Source organism: Indicator indicator, chromosome 3 (genome assembly GCF_027791375.1).
Source record: "Indicator indicator isolate 239-I01 chromosome 3, UM_Iind_1.1, whole genome shotgun sequence".
Lineage (NCBI taxonomy): Eukaryota > Metazoa > Chordata > Aves > Piciformes > Indicatoridae > Indicator > Indicator indicator.
Window position 1 is genome coordinate 4,119,545 of NC_072012.1, and position 19,390 is coordinate 4,138,934.

At 45.3% G+C, this 19,390-nt stretch overlaps 1 protein-coding gene across 6 annotated transcripts in view; it reads left to right on the forward strand.

Moving 5' to 3' along the window:
- Positions 1-7,343: 7,343 nt before the first annotated feature.
- NAP1L1 (nucleosome assembly protein 1 like 1) overlaps positions 7,344-19,390 on the forward strand; it is a 32,419-nt gene continuing 20,372 nt past the window's right edge. For all 6 annotated transcript variants that reach the window (XM_054399881.1, XM_054399882.1, XM_054399887.1 and 3 more), the window contains exon 1: positions 7,344-7,390. The gene's annotated coding sequence lies outside the window, so the exon portion shown is untranslated. The remainder of the gene's footprint in view (positions 7,391-19,390) is intronic.

Below are 19,390 nucleotides of genomic sequence, written 5' to 3' on the forward strand. Positions count from 1 at the left end.
GCTAAAGAGCCCCAGCTCCTTCAGCTGACCTATCAAGGTAGCCTTTCTGGGAAGCTGAAAACATCATGGTGTTGGTGAAGCAAGGCAAGACAAGAAGTATGTCCCCAGTGTGCAGAAGTGTCATCTTTCAGGCTCCTCTTCTCCAAGCTGAAGAGCCCCAGCTCCCTCAGTCTCTCCTCATAAGGAAGATGTTCCAATCCCTTAATCATCCTTGTGGCTCTGCACTGGACTCTTTCAAGTATCTCTCTGTCTTTCTTGAACTGAGGGGCCCAGAACTGGACACAATATTACAGATGTGGCCTCACCAGTGCAGAGTAGAGAGGGAGGAGAATCTCTCTCGACCTACTGGTCACACTTTCCAATCCACCCCAGGATGCCGTTGGCCTTCTTGGCCACAGGAGCACATTGCTGGCTCATGGTCACTCCCATCCACCAGGACCCTGAGGTCCCTTTCCCCTTCACTGCTCTCCAGCAGGTCCATCCCCAACCTATACTCGTGCATGGAGTTGTTCCTTCCCATGTGCAAGACCCTACCCTTGCCCTTGTTGAACTTAATAATTTCTCCTTGTCAGCTCTCCAGCAGGGAATATAGACAACTTTCAGCTTGCCATGCAAAGGTCATGCAAATCACAGAGAACAATTTTGATTTGCCTTTTGCACCAACATTTTGCAGTTACTCAGCCCTGAGCATTGTCTCTGCTCACAGTCACGCTCTTGCTACTGTTGCAGTGGCTGTAAATAGGTAGTGTCACATTGCAGGTTTCGTTAGGAACAATTTAGCTGAGGGGTTTTACACAGCTTTTCAGTCTCACCCCCTTGAACATCAAATGTCAAGAAGGCTTTTAGGTCAGTATCACAGAATCAGAAGAGTCGGGGCTGCAAGGTAGCTCTGGTGATCTAGCCTGAACACCTGCACAAAGCAGGAACAGCTGGAGCAGGTTTCTGTGGGACATATTCAAGGGGGATTTGGGTACCTTCAGGGATCATAGAATCATAGAATCAACCAGGTTGGAAGAGGAGACCTCTGAGATCATCAGTCCCACTGATCACCCAGGCCTATCCAACCAACTAGACCATGGCACCAAGTGCCTCATCCAGGCTTTTCTTAAAGCCTGTTTTCTGGGCTGCCAGAAATCATATGGAATTCGACAAAGGGACAGTTAAAATCCTGCCTCTGAGGAGCAACAACTCCAGGCACCAGGACAAGCTAAGGAATGGTAGGCTGGAAAGAAAATTTGAATAAAAAGACCTGCAGGTCTCACTGAACAACTGGAACATGAGCCAGTACTATACCCTTGCCACAAAGAAGGCCAACAGCCTCCTTGGTTGCATCAGGTTGAGGAGAGTGATCCATCACCTCTCCTCCACCCTGGTGAGACACATCTGGAGTGCTGGATCCAGTCCTGGGCTCCCCAGTAAGAGATATGGACATACATATTGGATATGTAAAACTGCTGTGAAGCAGGTTTAAGGGACTGAGGGAATCTCTCATACGAGGAGAGGCTGAGCGAGTTGGGACTGTTTAGAGATGGCCCAGGGCAGTTTTATCAATGTGTATGAACCCCTGCTGTGGAGTAGTAAAGAAGTCTACCAGAGAGCCAGGTTGTCAGTTTGTCAGAGATGTTGAGGTACTGAAACGTGTCCAGAGAAGGGCAACAAAGCTGGGGAGGGGTCTGGAGCACAGCCCTGTGAGGAGAGGCTGAGGGAGCTGGGGGTGTTTAGCCTGGAGAAGAGGAGGCTCAGGGCAGACCTCATTGCTCTCTACAACTGCCTGAAGGGAGGTTGTAGCCAGGTGGGGGTTGGCATTGGTCTCTTCTCCCAGGTAACCAGTGACAGAACAAGAGGACACAGTCTCAAGCTGCACCAGGGGAGCTTTGGGCTGGATGTGAGGAAGAAATTCTTCCCAGAAAGAGAGATTTGCCATTGGAATGTGCTGCCCAGGGAGGTGGTGGAGTCACTGTCCCTGCAAGTATTTAAAACAAGACTGGATGAGGCACTTAATGCCACGGTTTAGTTGATTAGATGGGGTTGGGTGATAGGTTGGACTTGATGATCTTGAAGGTCTTTTCCAACCTGGTTAGTTCAGTGTGTGATTCTGTGTGTGAAAAGTGTATAATCACATTTCACCATTTCACCTTTTCCACATCACATCTTTTATTACAGCATCACAAAGGTTACACACACTGTATTTCTTTAGCTTGCTGCTCCTTTTGTCTGCAAATCTGTTCCCTGAGGGGAAATTTGCTCTCTTTTCACAAAAGCAAGTGCAAATCAGAAATGTGTGAGAGGCGTTCATTCAGCTCTGCATGGGGTTTTGCATGCCTTGCCACGTGATAGCTGAGCAGAACTTTGCTATGCTGTCTGTGGCACTGTTTATAAACTATGCCTTGCTTTCTGGGGTGATGTTCTTTCCTTTAGAAAACAGCCAGCTCCTCAAAAAGTAAACAATACATGGAGGAACTAACAACAGCTCTGCACCCTATCATTCACTGGCTAGTCATGTAATTTAGGACAATTTCTCAGTAAGAGTTGAAAGAATTGCTTTTTGCCCCAAGAAACCAATCCAGTCTTTTAAGAGGAATACTCTGGCTTCACTCTTTTCATTGTGTGCTCCCCTGCATGGGATTTCATCGTGGCTTGAAACTGTGAGGAGGAAAAGGCACCTCTTTGTGGCACTTGGGGAACCTTGGGGCTTTTGCTCTGTGAATAGTTCAGGGAGGGTGTTCTGATTTCCAGTGACTGACGATAACTTCCATGGTGATTGTAACTCAGCCAGCTACTGCAGACAGAAGCAGACAAGAAGCACTCACATCACCCCTTGCTGTAGCTGAGTGCTCACGTGTGGAGTGCTGCCAAGAGATTTCAGGAGGGTAACCTTGGGCTATCACTACCTTGGAAAACAGCCAGGGGTGAGCTGATCTGGAATCAGCTATGACCAGAAGAAGACATGTGGGGATAGTTTTTCATACATCGCAGGTGTGCAGTGCTGAGCAGGTCCTGAGTCCTGCAACACTGAGCCTTTCTCAGTGTGCCCAGGTCTCTGAAGGGCTAATTGTTCAGGTAACTAAACCCAGGGCCATACTAAGGACCTTTTACATTTTTTCTGCTAGTACAAAGGAACAAAAAGCATCTTAAATGTTCAGCCTGCCAGAGAGTTCTTGATCTAAAGTAAGAATATGAAAAACCCAGACATTTTCCTGAGCTAAGGCACTGTCACTTTAGCTTAGCTGTAGCCTGACTCTTATCCTTGGGAAGATGGATGGGAATGCCAAGTTTGTTTGTTGCAGCAGGCTGTTACAGATATACTGGCTTTGCCTTCTGCAACTGCTTCAGTATTTGACCTTCCTCAGGCCCCTCCATATGCAGACCTAGGCCTGTGCCCTCTTCCTGGGTGTCATCATGGCCTCTGCCTGAGACAGCCCCTGCCTGAGCCTCCCTCTACAGCCACCGTTCCAGACAGTGATGCAAGCTGTGGGGGGAAAGGATTCAAAAGCCAGCACAGCTGATAAGCCCTGTGCACTCTAGGGAATGGTCAGATTCAACAGCCCCATGAGTAAGACACTCAACTACTACCTTTGAGTGGTCTGGCTTGAAGACTTCTGGTTCAAAGACTTCTTCCTCCAATTGGAGTCATGATTTGTCCACAGATTTGCTGGAGCCACTGTGCACAGGAGATGGTGCTCCAGCTTCTTTGCTAAAGGGCAGTTCTCTTGGAGTTTGTGATTAAAACTCTCCAACTGGAGATAACACTCTCTCTTTGCATTCACTGACCGTGCCTGCACAAATCTTACACACACAATTTAAGGCTTTTTTTTAAAAGCTCCAGGATGCAATGCTTTGAAAAATAACATACATTTATGAGGAAAATATACCTGTTCTAGTATTTAACGTGTTCTCTCAGGTGCTCTGGTTTCCAATATGCAAAAAAAATGGTGTTAGTTTAACTTTCTGGGCAATATGAAGGCAGTAGTCCAATTATCCAGCACTCAAAAAGTTGTAAAGCGTGCTCTCAGCATGGGAAACACAGAGGAAGATGAAAATTCCAAGCAGAGAAAAATATGTATGCCATTAAAACTCACATGCAGTTTTAATTTCAACTGATGCCCTAACTTTAGAGTTTCTTTAGTCTTGGGGCAGGGTGGATGGAAAGTTGCCTGGTGGAAAAGGACCTTGGGGTGTTGGTTGACAAGTGTCTGAACATGAGCTAGCAGTGTGCTCAGATCTGTGACGGCAGGTGTCGTGTGGAAGCAGGATTGGTGTCCATGTTCTCTCTTTTGTCCCTTCCTACTTAGCTGCTCACAGAACCTGCTTCTATTGAAATATATTTCCCTAAACTATTCTTCCAAAACTGCTAAAGAGCCCTAGTATAAAGGACTTTGGGTTTACTTTGTCTCATGAGAAGGGTTGAACTTACCTGATGAATGCAAAACCCCTAAAAGCCATCTGTGGATTTTGGATGAAGAGGTATTTCCTTCCAGTCGAGAGCTACATTTCCAACTTAAGCCTGCTTAGACCTCTCCCCACTTTTTGGCCCCTGCTGTCCTCTCACTCTCTATCCCACAGTGCTGGCTTCTACGCATCTCATTTCTCCTGTACTTCACTCATCCATAGGGGTCACTAGATCTGGCCTCACGATTGTGCATGTCACGAGGTGTCAGGTCTCAGGACAACAAGGCCAGCTGCCACCTCCTGAATCACTCATTTACAAGTGATTGCCACTTTAGCTGATTGAATAAGGGCAGCGCCTGCCAATGCATATCACTGGTTTTGCAATAAATCCCAACCGATTGCACTTCTTCTGTACACCTCTGCCCTCCCCCTACTCCCAAGCACAGGCACCTCAGATAAATAAAAAATTAGTGCTTAGTACAACTTGAAAATCCGAGGGTTGCAAGGGGGGCTATGGAGACTTTCATTTTAGAATAACATCTCCATCCCTGTTTCTCCCTACAAAGCTACGCTGTGCAACCTTTTGCCTGGATCTTAATTTTGCCTCCTTACACTTCTGCAGCTTCTACCTGTTTTAAATTGCATGTTATAAAAAAAGCTCACCCTTCCCAAACTCAGTGTGCTCTCTCTCTTCATAAACTTGTACATTGCAGATGGGATTTCTGTCCCATAAAGAAGTTTCTTTTGGCAGCTGAGATCTTACTGCCATGCATGTAACAAATCTGGTGTGGCACCATACAGTGAAGAATAGGATCCTTTGACTTTTGCTTGTTCTTAACATAGATTGTGTTGCAGATACTAGGCAGGTCCACTACTTTTTCATCTTTGTTTTCTGTTGTAACCTCCATTATTTAAGCAGCTACATTGAGCCGACAGTTTGCTTTAGACAAGTAGAGGCAAGAATGTAGTAAATGGTAAATAGCACATGTTAAATATATAGACTCATAGAATCAGTCAGGGTTGGAAGGAATCTCAAGGATCAGCCAGTTCCAACGCCCCTGCCATGGGCAGGGACACCTCACACTACAGCAGGGTGGCCAGAGTCTCATCCAGTCTGGCCTTAAACACCTCCAGGGATGGGGCTTCCACCACTCCTTGGGGCAACCTATTCCAGGGTCTCACCACCCTCATGGTGAAGAACTTCTTCCCTACGTCCAGCCGGAATCTCCCCACTTCCAGCTTTGTTCCACTCCGCCTAGTCCTGTCACTACCTGACATCCTAAAAAGTCCCTCCCCAGCTTTCTTGTAGCCCCCTTCAGATACTGGAAGGCCACAAGAAGGTCTCCTCAGAGCCTTCTCTTCTCCAGACTCAACAGCCCCAACTCTCTCAGTCTCTCCTCATAAGAGAGGAGCTCCAGCCCTCTGCTCATCCTCGTGGCCCTTCTCTGGACACCTTCCAGCACCTCCAGATCCTTCTTGTAATTGGGGCTCCAGAGCTGGACACAGTACTCCAGGTGGGGTCTCAGCGGAGTGGAGCAGAGGGGGAGAATCATCTCCCTCACCCTGCTGGCCACACTTCTCTTGCTGCAGCCCAGGCTCTGGTTGGCTTTCTGGGCTGCAAGTGCACACTGACAGCTCATGTTGAGCTTCATCATCCACCAGCACCCCCAACTGCTCTCCAGCCAGTCCCTGCCCAGCCTGTATTTGTGCTTGGGATTGCCTCAACCCAGATGCAGGACCTTGCACTTGGTTGTGCTGAACCTCATGAGGTTGGCTTGTGCCCACCTCTCCAGCCTGTCAAGGTCCCTCTTGATGGTGGATATATCCTCAGCAAACACCTCTTTTGAAATCACGTCTGTCCATCTCACCTGCCTCACATTATGTTTGACATCATCGGCCCGTTCCAGCCACGAGGAACTAAAAGTCTCAAACACATTTACATTTCTGTAAATTCAGTGTAGATCACAGATAATCTTCTCCAAGTGTGCTCCACGCTATTACTGAAGACCATGTGCACTGGAATGAAACTCTAGAATCAGTTTTAGGAAAGGCTTCCCTTGGAGCATGCAGTCACACGAGAGGTGTTTGTAGGATACCAGTCTGCTCAGGTCTCTGGCAGTCACGTAGGGCAAGTTGAAGTGGAAGGGTTGTCGTTTTTGCTGCCTCTGGCTTTCCATCCCGGCCAATGCAGGAACGATCGAAACTGATGAAACAGCAGTTGAACCACCATGGTTTTCAGACTGGTCTTTTAAAGTCAACTAGAGCTGACTGAGGTTTTTGTGGCACCTGTAGCCTGTGTGAACAGGGTTTACCTGTTTGAGTAACTTTTGTTTTTGCTCAAGTGCCTTAGAAAGCCTCCGAGTTCAGGTTTAAACCAGCACTGAGGTGGTCGGGGTAGGATTACATCCCGATTCTCTGACAGGTCCATTTTCATCACCCTTCCGCAGGGGAGAAGGTACTTTCTGTGCCACGCTGTGGCCCACCAAAGCTGGGCAACAAGCTCTAGGTGCCACAGTTCAGCCCGGCCCGGGCGGCCCCAACACCTGGCGGGGCACTAGCGTGCCACTGGCGTGCCTTTCTCCTGGAGCCCACAGTAGGGACGACAGAGTAAGACGGAGGTGCGTGAGAGGACACACGTCCCTGGGGATGACAAGGCCGGGCCTTCCCTCTACGCTTCTCCGCCCGCCTGCCCGTCCGTCCCGCCCCGGCCCTGCCCGCCTGGCGCGGCGGCAGCGGGCAGCGGGGGAAGGGCACCAGTCAGGCAGGCCCCAACCGCCTCGGCCAGCAGCAGGCGCGTGCCTGAGGCGGTCGGCCGGCACAAGAGGGCGCGGGAGCGCGCGCGTTGCCAGGAAACCCGGGGCGCGCGAGGGCGGGGGAGGGGGGTTACGTGGTGACGTTAATTCTATATGAGCGCGAGCGGCGGGAGCTCGGGTCTTTTTACCGCCAGCCGCGCGGCGCCTCCTCCTCGCTCCTGAGTCACCGCCAGCCCCGGCCCGTTCAGGTACCGGGCGGGGCGCTGCGGGCCGCCGCCGCCCCCGGGGAAGGGGGGTGCGGAGGGTGGGATTGAGGTATCGAGCGAGCTGGGGGGGTCTTGGCCCCTACACCCGCGCGGGGAGGCCGTGGGTGCCGTTCTGGCCTAGCGTGGCCCCTTGGCCGCCGGGGTGTGGGGGGCCGGCGGTTTGTTCGCCTTCCCGAGCCTCTTTCGCTCGCGGGGTGGCGGCGCCCGCAGCGCCGTGACTCGCTGGGCCCCTCGGTGGGGAGCGCTGCCCGCTGTCCCTTCCCCCTCCCTTCTCCCGCCAGCTCCCGCTCGTTTCTCCGCCGCGCCCCGCGGAGGGGCCGGGCTAGGCCGGACCGCGCGGCTCGGGCCGGTGCTGAGGGGAGGCGGGTCCGCCCGCAACACGTGGGGACCGAGTGCGGCCAGCGGCGCCGGCAGGGAGGGGGAGGGCGCTGAGGCCGGAAAGCCGTACGGGTAGGAAGGGGTGTGTTTGTCTATTCGTCCGGCCGCGGTGAGGGGCGCGGGAGAGGAGTACCGGGGTGCGGAAAAGACACGACCGGTGGCGGGGGTGGCCGGGCGAACTGGGGCAAGTAGGCGGTGGGAAGGGCGGTGGATACGCACATGGCGAAGGGGCGGGCAGCGAGGGGGTGACGGCGGGTGGCAACGCGCAGTGGCCTTGTGCTGACTCCCGCGCCTTGTGCTCACTCGTGCCGGGAGCCGCGGCGAGGGTGTGCTGTGCGGTGCTGCTGCCAGGGGGACCCAGAGATTCAGAGAGGGAACGGGCAAGTCTTGCTTCCTGCTTCAGGACAGAGCGTTTTTCTCTTTTTTGGGGTTAATCATGTCGCTTCTCTGGATGTCTGCTAGCTGGTATCACCTGAAATGCGGCCTTTGCTCCTTTGCTTTCCGCCTGATTGTAGATGTTCATAGTAGCAGTTTTAAGACGCGGGTGATGTCTGTCACTAAGGAATGCTAAGAAACTGCCTGAAAGATCTAGTAACTGTACCTGGCTTGTACTTAGCATTTATATAGATCTATCTACATATAAAACACATTCCATCTATTCCATACTGGATATTTAGGGAACTTAGACTGCCAGTACTTGTGAGGCTTTCAGTGTATATAAATTCTTCCCCAATGGACTGCAGATGAAAACAAACTTTTTTCAAGTGACCATGGTATAGTAATAATACATCAGCGTCTTTCACAGTTTGTCTCCAAGCACGTTGCAATTTTGTGCCTGTCTGCTTGTGCTTGAAGCCGTAGAGAAATACACAGACATTTCTGATTCCTTTGAGGAAGGTAGGAGAAGTGGATGTGGGGTGTGCAACATATGACAAATATACTTTCCTCCATGATGGAGGTTACATTAGGCAAGGGGACAGTGCCTGATTATTTTTTTGTCAATCATAAAGTAAAATCTTACAGAAGAGCTGGGGCTGTGTACAGCTGGAGATAGTTTCTGATAAAAATGCTAGTAGCTTGCTTTCCTGCTGTGCCCATTTTGCAATGGTATACTCTTCAATGAACAAGAAAAGCACTGGAATTGAAACAAGTTGAATCCCTTCCAGTTTCTGGTAAATTCAGAAATTATCTTAGTTCTTAGGGCAAAATAGAATTTGACATCTGTGTACATTGGAATTTGAGTGACTTTACCTCTGTGCCAGACAAAACTTTAGCTCTCTCTAGCTCAGTTACCTGAAATGCTGATTTAAGTGCTTTGAAGGCCAAACTTCTGTTTGTGGCCCACTTAACTCTAATGAAAGTGGTGAGTGTTAGTAGCCTCCTTTAATCCACTCGTTCTGTGACAGGTCTTACATATCATGTGTTCTGGTTTCTGAGAATAGAGAGTTGTGAAATGAGGGTCTTGAGCACTGATGGTAGATCTAAAGTTTATCAGATCCCCTGACATTCACAGGTCTAGGAAGAAGTGAGCATTGGGCCTCCTGGAAGTACGCAGAAAACTGCAGCCACTGCATCTGTGCAGCCAGCCCAGCGTTACAGGAAGTTCTCAAAGTGCTTCATCTAACTCCTCAAAAAACCTTCATCTAACCTCCCTCAAAAACCGTTCCTGGGAGCAGGCAGGGGAGTTGTTATGGCACCCTAGAAATGGGTGGTTTGGGTTTTTTCTCAGGTTTTTGCATAACTGAACAGGAACATGCATGCACAAGTGAAACTGAAAGCAAGGCATTGTGGGCCATGTATGTTATGAAGCTTTGTTAACAGTTTCCACAACTCTTTGTGAGACCTGAGTCTTTCTGGCTGGAACTGTGTATTGAATACAGAACTCTAGACCGTCAAGGAAACTTCAGCTTACTGTATTGTTAGTCACATGGATATAAATCTGTTTATTCACTTAGCTCCTAAAATTGAAATTGTAGCACTGAGAACTTCTTGTGGCTTGAGGACTTAATTTCAGTAGTGAAAAATCTGGGGGAAAATAAGACAAGCATCTTCTATTTTGAATTGTTGATTGAATCCTTTGGTGAAAGCCAGTTTGTTCCAGCAGACCAATGGGTGTAATGCACCAATGGTATCTATGGTATTGAGGTATACTTTATGGTATCTGCACCTTTTTAAAATGGTTGTAATCCAATTCATCTTCAGGTTCTTGTGACACAGCTGCAAACATGCTGTGTCATGGACTAAAGGTCTTATTTCTTTGGGAAACTGCAGGAATTGGAGGTGCAGGTGTTCTTTAAATGCCTGTCCTTTTTATGTATTTGTATATGCATTCAGTGGAACATTGGCTCTGTTTTTCTTTGAACTCATAGTACTTTGCTATTTGTGTGGCACTAGTAGGCACTTACACAGAAAGCAGTACTTTTCAGACAGAAACAAGTTTTAAGTGCCAGTTCTATTTTACTAGAGCTGGTGAGTCCTCCCTAGTTAGCTTCTGATCTGGGCAACTGTGTTCCATCTAACCTCTGCTTAGGAAAGCAGCTATCAAATGATGGAGCAGAACTGCATTGTACAAGCAGTGTTTAATTCAAGGAATGGTTGTGATGCTTACAGATCCATTTTTCTTTGTAAGTTACTTTTACTCAAAAGTGATTGAGGTTAATTCAATCTAGCTGAACTTCACTCATCTCAGAGGTTAGTGCAGTTTAATTGATGTTAATTTGGAGAGTAGGTCTTGTTTCATAATGTTTTTGTCTAGAAAACCAGACATGCTTGGAAGGCATCACACAAGTTGCTTGGGGATTCATTAGATGACCTGAAAAAATAAGCTCTTTGGAAACAATGCATGAGTTTTTTGAGGACTTCTACAAATCAAAAGTTAATGTAAAGGGAAAAAAATTAAGAATATGACCTCATGTGTTTAGTGATCTTAGACCTTAAGTTTTCAGGAAGACTACCTAGGTTGCAGACTAAAACTTGAGTTGCATTCAGAAAAAAAAAGACAACTTGGCTAATTTACTTTTGATACTTTAATTTTAAAATAGAAGTTATTCATAATATGAAGTAATTTATGTTCTTGCTAAAGATGAATCTTTAAAATGAATTTATGTTTTGCTAACACATAATCTCCCTGTTAACTACTATGAGAAGTTAGACTGAAGATCTTTGCTAGAAAGAAACGTACAGGGAAATACAGATACATTTAGGGAGTGATTGAGAGGTGATGTCTCAGTTTAGAACTTAACTTCTGGTAATGAGTAGGCAGTTGCACATCAGCTGTTTTGCCTGGTCTCTGTAGACTTTAGAGCAAAATACCACCAGTTAAGCCATACTAGCTTTTTATGATCAAAAGGTGGAAGCAACTTTTCAGATATGAAACATTCTATTTCTGGATGTACCTGTAGTCACGTAACATTCAGTTGCTGATTTGATGTTTATGCTTCAAAATACCACCGTCATACAAATCACAGTCAAATGAAACATCGAATAAACCCTGACCTAAAACCTGAGAGATGCTAGAATTGTTGTCATTGTTAAATGTTGGAAATTCTGGTTAACTAATTTAACTAAGAAATTGCCTGAACAAGCCCTCAGGCTTCTAAGACTCAGGTTAGCATCATAAATGTTTGCTGTCTTTTCTGACCATCTGCAGTAAGATTAGCTTAGTCCACTATTTTATGTAGAAGGTGTTTAATATGCAGTGTTTCAAAGGAAGAAGGGGCAATTCTTTCACATTCACCTGCAGTTCCCTTTTAGTTCTGGCTCTGGTTAAAAGCCTGGCTTAGGCATTGAGAGGTTAAGTTGAGGGGATATAGGAAGGAATAAAACAATTGTTTACATCCAAACTGATTTTTAAATAGTTCTTTTTGAACTTTCTTCTAACTTGCGTATTTTTGTGTTGCTTCTCATTATTCACATCTCAAATACTATTAATCTCAGATGTAAGCTGCTTCTGTTCCTCAGGCGTTAGTGTTGATAGGTCTGAGTCTGGGCCTGTTTCCTTTATTCCACAAAGTTTAGCAGTGAATACAGTATTTTTATCAAGGATATATTACTGAAGTGTATAATGGTCATTCTTTGCATGATGTGTTAAAACACATGATGTTAAAACACATCATGCATTCATTTCACATCTTTACTGCTTCTGCATGTTGAGGAAAAGTCTCAAATGGGCTGCAATGCAATTTTTTTGTGCCTTTGCACAGCAATTTTTTGACCTTCTGAATTCTAAATTAGTTTGAATCACTTCTGTTATGTATGTTACTTTAGATTTTCTTTCTATTTATTATGCATTGCTTGGATCACCCTTTTAAGCATTTCTTAATTCTGTGATACTCCAGGTTTGGAAATTACTTGTCTTGACTTTGCATGTTCAAGTACGAGCAGGTATGATTGCTTTGTTCTGTTTTCTGCATGTACAAGGTACATCAGAAACATTCTTACTGTTCTTGACTTGGTGAGTTCTTCATGATGTGGACTCCTGATTCTTTTATCACCTTCTGCACTGTTTGGGGGGTTATCAGATACTTCCACTGATGCTAAAAACATGATGATTGAGTGAAATTCATAAGAGAGTCTCTGAGACTCTCTGTAAATAAGGTTTAAGTACTTATCTACAGGTTTAATATGTGTTTAAAAATGCTTTTCAGAATTGCACCACTATTCCATTGGAAGTGACTTACTGAAACTTCAGCCATGTGCATAGTTTTGTGAGGTCTTACTACTTATTGTGACATCTCACCCCTAACAGCCTTCAAAAATGTGTCAAAATTAGATTGTGGTTGTGTTTGTTAATGAAAGCTGGCTTGTTAGTTCAAAACTAGATGTTTTAAGGTTTGCAGCTTTGTTGCTGCCCTAAAATGTACTGAACTGAAGCTAACAAGTTGCTAAATATATAGAAGGAATTTTAGTGGTTTCTTAGGGGGTATGGGGGTTGGGACACATGTGAATGAATCTACAAAATCACATTCATTGGATATTCCAGAAAGAAACAGGCTCTTGAAACCTGTACACATTTTTTTTCAGTGGCTTGCTTTATTGTTTTTAGCTTTCCTTTCAGATAAGGATGCTTAGATGCTTTTTGAAGTGAAATCGGGTAAAAATTTTAATGCTGCAGTGTGAGTCTGGCAGATAGCAACATAACTGCCAATATGGTTGTGTTTGATTATGTGAAAATCTCGGTAGCTAACTGAAGTTCATTTCTTTAGTTCGTGGCATACACAAGCTGATGTTTTAAACTGTTAAAATACAGCCTGCCTACCCTGAAGTACTTTGTAAAATGCTCTTTTTTTATTATTTTGATGCTTTTTAACAAATCAAATGCTTTTACCAGCATCAGCTGTATGAAGATACTCTTAGAATGTTGCAAATATCTTTTTGTATATGAAGGTCTACGTTTCAACCTTTTTAGGTTGGCTGCTGTTTTCCCATGGTCAGTGATGGGAGGGAGATATGGCAACAAGCTACGCTGATTAGTTTGTTCCCCCCAAAAAATCCTTTTCTTTTTTATTTGAATTTAAATTTCTGTATTACTTTCCCAATAATGAAACATTGTTCTAAATAGGAATTGGTAGGTTTTCTGCTACAGAATCTTGGCATCCAGAACAAAGGCCACATTGTGTGTTAATTACCCTATTTTTAGAAAATGGTCAGGGAGCTCAGAGCAGTAGCAGAGATAAACAGGCAGATACACAGTCCTGATTTTAAATTGTAATTCTGTGGTCCATTTCCTCTCCTTATGGAGGCTCTTTTCTGCTGCAAGAGTAAACAGGCACTACCTAAAATTCAATGAAAGTGCTACAGAAATAGAGGAGTTCAGTATTTGACTGAATCTTAATTTCCTGATTTAAAAATTAAAGAGAAAGCTCTAAAAACTGTTTCCACATGAATGAAAGCAAGCCCTGCAGTTACTAGTAACTGAGTTATATATATCAACCCTGTTTTGTTATGAGGAACTTGAGTTTTCCTCCATCATGTAACTGCTGTTCTCATGCAAATTGTGGAGCACTTTAAAGTTGAAATGTGGAAAATCTGTTTTCATGCCATTACATGAATTTTGCAGAGGCTTGCAAGCACGGGTGAAAGAGTTGCACTGGCAAATGGCTGAAGTTGATGCCTTTACCTTAGGTGTTATTAGGAAAAAGCAAAAAAATACCAATTGAAGGGAAGACAGTTTCAATTAAGGTACTTGGTTCAGCAACCTGAATTCCTTGCTTCCATTGACCATTAGCTCTTTACTCTCTATCAAATCTTTATAGCCTTTATATTAGTACTAAGGCAAAAAGCCCAGTTAGAACTGGTCACTTCTGTGAAGGATAATAAAAAAAAGTTTTTGTAATTATATTAATTGCAAAAAGAGGGGGCAAGGACAGCCCCCACTCTTTATTGGATGTGGAGGGGAATATAGTAACTAAAGATGAGGAAAAGGCAGAAGTACTTAACACCTTTTTTGCCTCAATTTTCAATAGCAAGGGAGGTTGTCTTCAGGACAGCTGGCCTCCTGAACTTGTAAATGGGGTCAGGGAGTAGTATAGTCCCCCCATAATCCAGGAGGAAGAAGTTAGAGACCTGCTGAGTCACTTGGATCCTCATAAATTTATGGGACCAGATGGGATCCATCCTAGGGTGATGAGAGAGCTGGCAGATGAGCTTGCCAAGCCATTCTCCATCAGTCCTGGCTCGCTGGAGAGGTCCCAGATGACTGGAAGCTGGCCAATGAGATGCCCATCCAGAAGAAGGGCCAGAAGGAGGAACTGGGAAATGCCAGGCCTGACAGCCTGACCTCAGTGCCAGGCAAGATTATGGAACAGATCATCTTGAGTGTAATCACTGGGTACCTACAGGATGGCTGGGGGATCAGACCCAGCCAGCATGGATTTAGGAGGGCAGGTCTTGCCTGATCAACCTGATCTCCTTTTATGACCAGGTGACCTGCCTGGAGGATGTGAGGCAGGCTGTGGATGTAGTCTACCTGGACTTCAGCAAGGCCTTTGACACTGTCCCCCATAGCAAACTCCAGGCAAAGCTGGCAGCCCATGGCTTGGACCAGAGCACTCTGAGCAGGGTTAAGAAGTGGCTGGAGAGCTAGGCCCAGAGAGTGGTGGTCAATGGTGCCACTGCCAGCTGGCAGCCAGTTGCTAGTGGTGTCCCCCAGGGATCAGTGTTGGGCCCAATCCTGTTTAATATCTTTATTGATGATCTGATGAGGGGATTGAGTCCATCATCAGTAAGATTGCAGATGGCACCAAGTTGGGAGCAGGTGTTGATCTGTTGGGGGTTAGGAGGGCTCTGCAGAGGGTTGATGACAGGCTGGAGAGATGGGCAGAGTCCAGGGACATGAGATTTAACAAGTCTGAGTGCCAGGTTCTACACATTGGCCACAACAACCCCATGCAGTGCTACAGGCTGGGGACACAGTGCCTGGAGAGCAGCCAGGCAGAGAGGGACCTGGGGGTGCTGGGTGACAGCAGCTGAACATGAGCCAGCAGTGTGCCCAGGTGGCCAAGAAGGCCAATGGCATCCTGGCCTGCATCAGGAATAGTGTGGCCAGCAGCAGCTGGGAAGTCATTCTGCCCTGTGCCCAGCACTGATTAGGCCACACCTTGAGTGCTGTGTCCAGTTCTGGGCCCCTCAGATTTAGAAAGATGTTGAGATGCTTGAACATGTCCAGAGAAAGGCAATAAAGCTGGGGAGGGGTCTGGAGCACAGCCCTATGGGGAGAGGCTGAGGGAGCTGGGGTTGTTCAGCCTGGAGAAGAGGAGGCTCAGAGGGAGACCTTCTGGCTCTACATGCTCCACAACTCCCTGAAGGGAGGTTGTAGCTAGGTGGGGGTTGGTCTCTTCTCCCAGGCAACCAGCAGCAGAACGAGAAGACACAGTCTCAAGCTGTGCCAGGGGAAGTTTGGGCTGGTTGTGAGGGAGAAATTCTTCCCAGAGAGGGAGATTGGACATTGAAATGTGCTGCCCAGGGAGGTGGTCACCATCCCTGGAAGTATTTAAAAACAGACTGGATGAGGCACTTAGTGCCATGGTTTAGCTGATTAGATGGTGTTGGATGATAAGTTGGACTTGATGATCTCAAAGATCTTTTCCAACCTGGTTAATTCTGTGATCTCATTTATTATCTCATACTCTTGTGTTCTGTGCTTATATTTGGCCAGGCAGTCTTAATTATCCAATCTAGATTTGGAATCTTACATGCTGTCAATTTTTGTTCCCATATATTAACAGTCAAATATCTTTTGCTAGAATAGGAACAAGGAAGTTTGGCCTTGTTAAGCCTCATACAACTGACCATGGCCCATTGATCCAGCCTTTCCAGATCAAATATGATAGTGATGACAATAGATGTTTCATGAATTTGCATGGGTTTGATCACACAAGCAAAAGGAAACACTTTTCTCCTTCATTCCCTTTTGAAATAATAATTTTTAAAATCAGATACATTATTCAGTTGTTTCATTTTAGAGAGGAACTATATCTTCTAGTTACTACTCCCTGATTATTCTCATGTAAAAATTTGCCTACCTGGTGGTCAGTACTGTAGTTTCTACTAACAGATGTGAAATGATTGGTAGTAGGTCTTAGTACCAAAATTTGAAATGTGTAGTTATGCCATGCACTGTGCACTTTTCAGGCACCCAGTTCTGGCATTGATATGAATGAAACTGCACCAGGCAGAGCATCTGAGCTTTTTGAAGCTACAAACCCCTCTGTGGCTTTGAGTGAACTACCCTAAAAATTATCTTGAACCTCTCCAGCCAAAGAGTGTCTTTTGATGTATCTCTGTGCTGCTATTTTAATTTTTGCTCTCTTTTTATTTTGATGCTGATTATTTAAATAATGTTAGAAGTTGCCCTCCTGGAATGCTATGCAAGACCCCATCAGTTTGAAGTCACTTCCAGTGAAATCCTGCCCTTGGGTTTCCCAGTTGGTAGTGTGAGTTGAACTTCACTGGCATGATATCATTTGGCTGGCACCCCTTGTTTTCTGGACACATTGCAAATAGCTTACAGGACTAAGTAGTAGTTGTTATTTTTTTTTTTCCCTAAAACAACTAGCTGTCTTCCAGCTGGGCCTATTTTATTAACTGACATCTGACTTGGTCCACTTGGTTGATTGTCTTATGTTGTAGCTTCTTAATCTCATAGAGGGCTCCTCTGATTTAGGTATTGTCTGCTAATGCTTCAGCCTCTTTCTGTCTCTGGCAAGCTTGGGCAACTGAAAGCAATACATTATGCTGTGGACAGGCTGACGTTTTCAGTGCTCTGAATTAATGACTATGAGGAATTAGTTTGGGTGTAAGGATAGATTTCTTTTAAAGATGTGAGTAAACAAGGCTTGAGTATATTGGGGTTTGGTCTCTTCTCCCAGGCAACCAGTGACAGAAGGAGAGGACACAGTCTCAAGCTGCACCAGGGGAGGTTTAGGCTCGAGACTAGGAGAAAGTTCTTCCCAGAAGGAGTAATTGGCCATTGGAATGGGCTGCCCAGGGAGGTGGTAGAGTCACCATCCCTGGAAGTGTTTTAAAAAAAAAATTGGATGTGGGGCTTGGAGCCATGGTTTAGTTGTCAGGAGGTATTAGGTAATAGGTTGGACTTGATGATCTCTCAGGTCTTTTCCAACCTGGTTGATTATGTGATGTTTGGGGTCCAATAGCATCAAAAAGCCCATCTGTGTCTCTTGAACTACTTGAGAAATTTCTTCTACTTGCTATTGCAAACTAATTGTGTGAGCAGTTCCTCTAGAGAAGGAGAAACTGTTTCCTGAAAAGGAAGGAACAGTGCCCTGTGTGGTATGGTATCCACAGGGATGCTGGACAGCTGAGATCTCTTGGTGGTTTGCCAGCCTTAGGGAATTGTGCAAAAAAAGCTGTTGTTTTTGATAGAGGAACTGTGTGTCAGTAATGTCTTCTCTCCTCAGCTGACTCCTAATTCACCTTGTTGTGACCTGTCTTCCTGAGGCTGAGCAGATGTCAGGGTAATCTAATACTGGCATGCTTACTTGGGACACTTCAAACTGACCTTCAAAAAAGAAAAAACACCTCACCAGAGTGTTTGTGTCCTATCTGTAATATGGCTGCTGCTGTGCAAACTCAGACTGGGTTCTGTGTGGATGAAGGCAGACTCGGAGAGGGGGAACAGAAAGACTGGGAAAGGTTGAATATTTACAGCTTATATTTGTCTTCTCTTGAGCAAAAATATGTAGTGAAGAAACGATAACCCCATGAAACTTAAAGCTCGCTAATGGGTAACTTGAGGTTGAACACATGCAATATTCTTAGCTTCTGCACATGTCAAACTACATTTCTTTAAATATGACAACTTAAAGATGTGAAATGGCTTTTAAGCATCATGAAAACAGCAAAAATTCATGCTATTTTGGTAGCATTGCAGTTTTTCTAGGGAGTAATTCTGCAGGATGCTCTCAAAACTGGCTGGCCTTGTGCTGGTTTAGTAGCAGTCTATTAACCTTCTGTTTAGAAAAAGGTGTTTCTTGAGATGGCAGGCAGGCTTGTGGCTGAGCTTAAGCTGCCTGTGTGAGAGAAGTTTTAAACTCTAGCCTCTAGAAAACTTGCAGTGTAGCTCACTTTTTTTCTGTGCTTTTCCTTCCTCTTTGTAGCATGAACTTCCCATGTATACTCTTTAAAGCTTTGCAGAGATACCTATTTGTTTTCCTCATATTTTTACAGTGAGCAGCAAAACATTTGAACTTTAGCTTCTGGGTACCTCTGCTTGACCATAACACAATGCTACTGGCTGTAGCTCTTTAACAGGGAGAAATATTTTACAAATAAGGAGGTTATTTTCTTGCTGGCCTTCGAAGAGGGATGGAGGCTGCCTGTTAGTGGTACTCCATAAGCCTTTTCTTGCCGTAAGGAGGCCTAGATTCTAAGTAGTATCTTAGCCTAAAGCAATCACCTAGACACTCTCAGGCTTGCAATAACACACCAGCTGTAGCCAGGTTTGTTATAATCCTGCACTGACAACTGGTGAACTGGTATCTCACAGGGACTACTTCAAGTGATACCAGTGAATGCTTCATGTGGTTCATGTGCTGAGGTACAGCTGCTGTTCACAGTCCTAAATGCTGCCTCTTTCTTATGGAAAGCTGGGAGATGGATGTGCTATACCCAGAGTGTAGGTTTAAGGGAAATACTGCAAAATAAACAGTGATGTGTATTAGTGTGGTGCATACTGCATCCAAAGTTTTTGTTACCAGACTTGAGATCTTGTGTTAGGCATTGTGCAAAAATAGTGGAAGTTTTATGCTCTTAAGGAATGCATTTTCTCAATGCTTTTCTGCCTCTACAGCTTTTTTTTTTTTCACCAGTAGAAATATGTTTGCAGAGAAGCTTATGGTTGTTTAAGTAAATGACAATAAACTAAATGTGATGGAACCATATATCCATGTGAGTGGGTTAGTCTAAATGTCTGCCAGCATAGTGCTGTTGGCATAGTGCCTTGTAGCTTCCTCATACAAGAACTGTTGTCTGGAGCTGGCAGTTGACTGTCATGATAAACAGTATCTCTTCATTTTGCAGAGGAACTCTTCCAACTGCAAGTATTCTGAGACATGAAAAAGTCCTGATGCAAGGAGAATTGGAAAA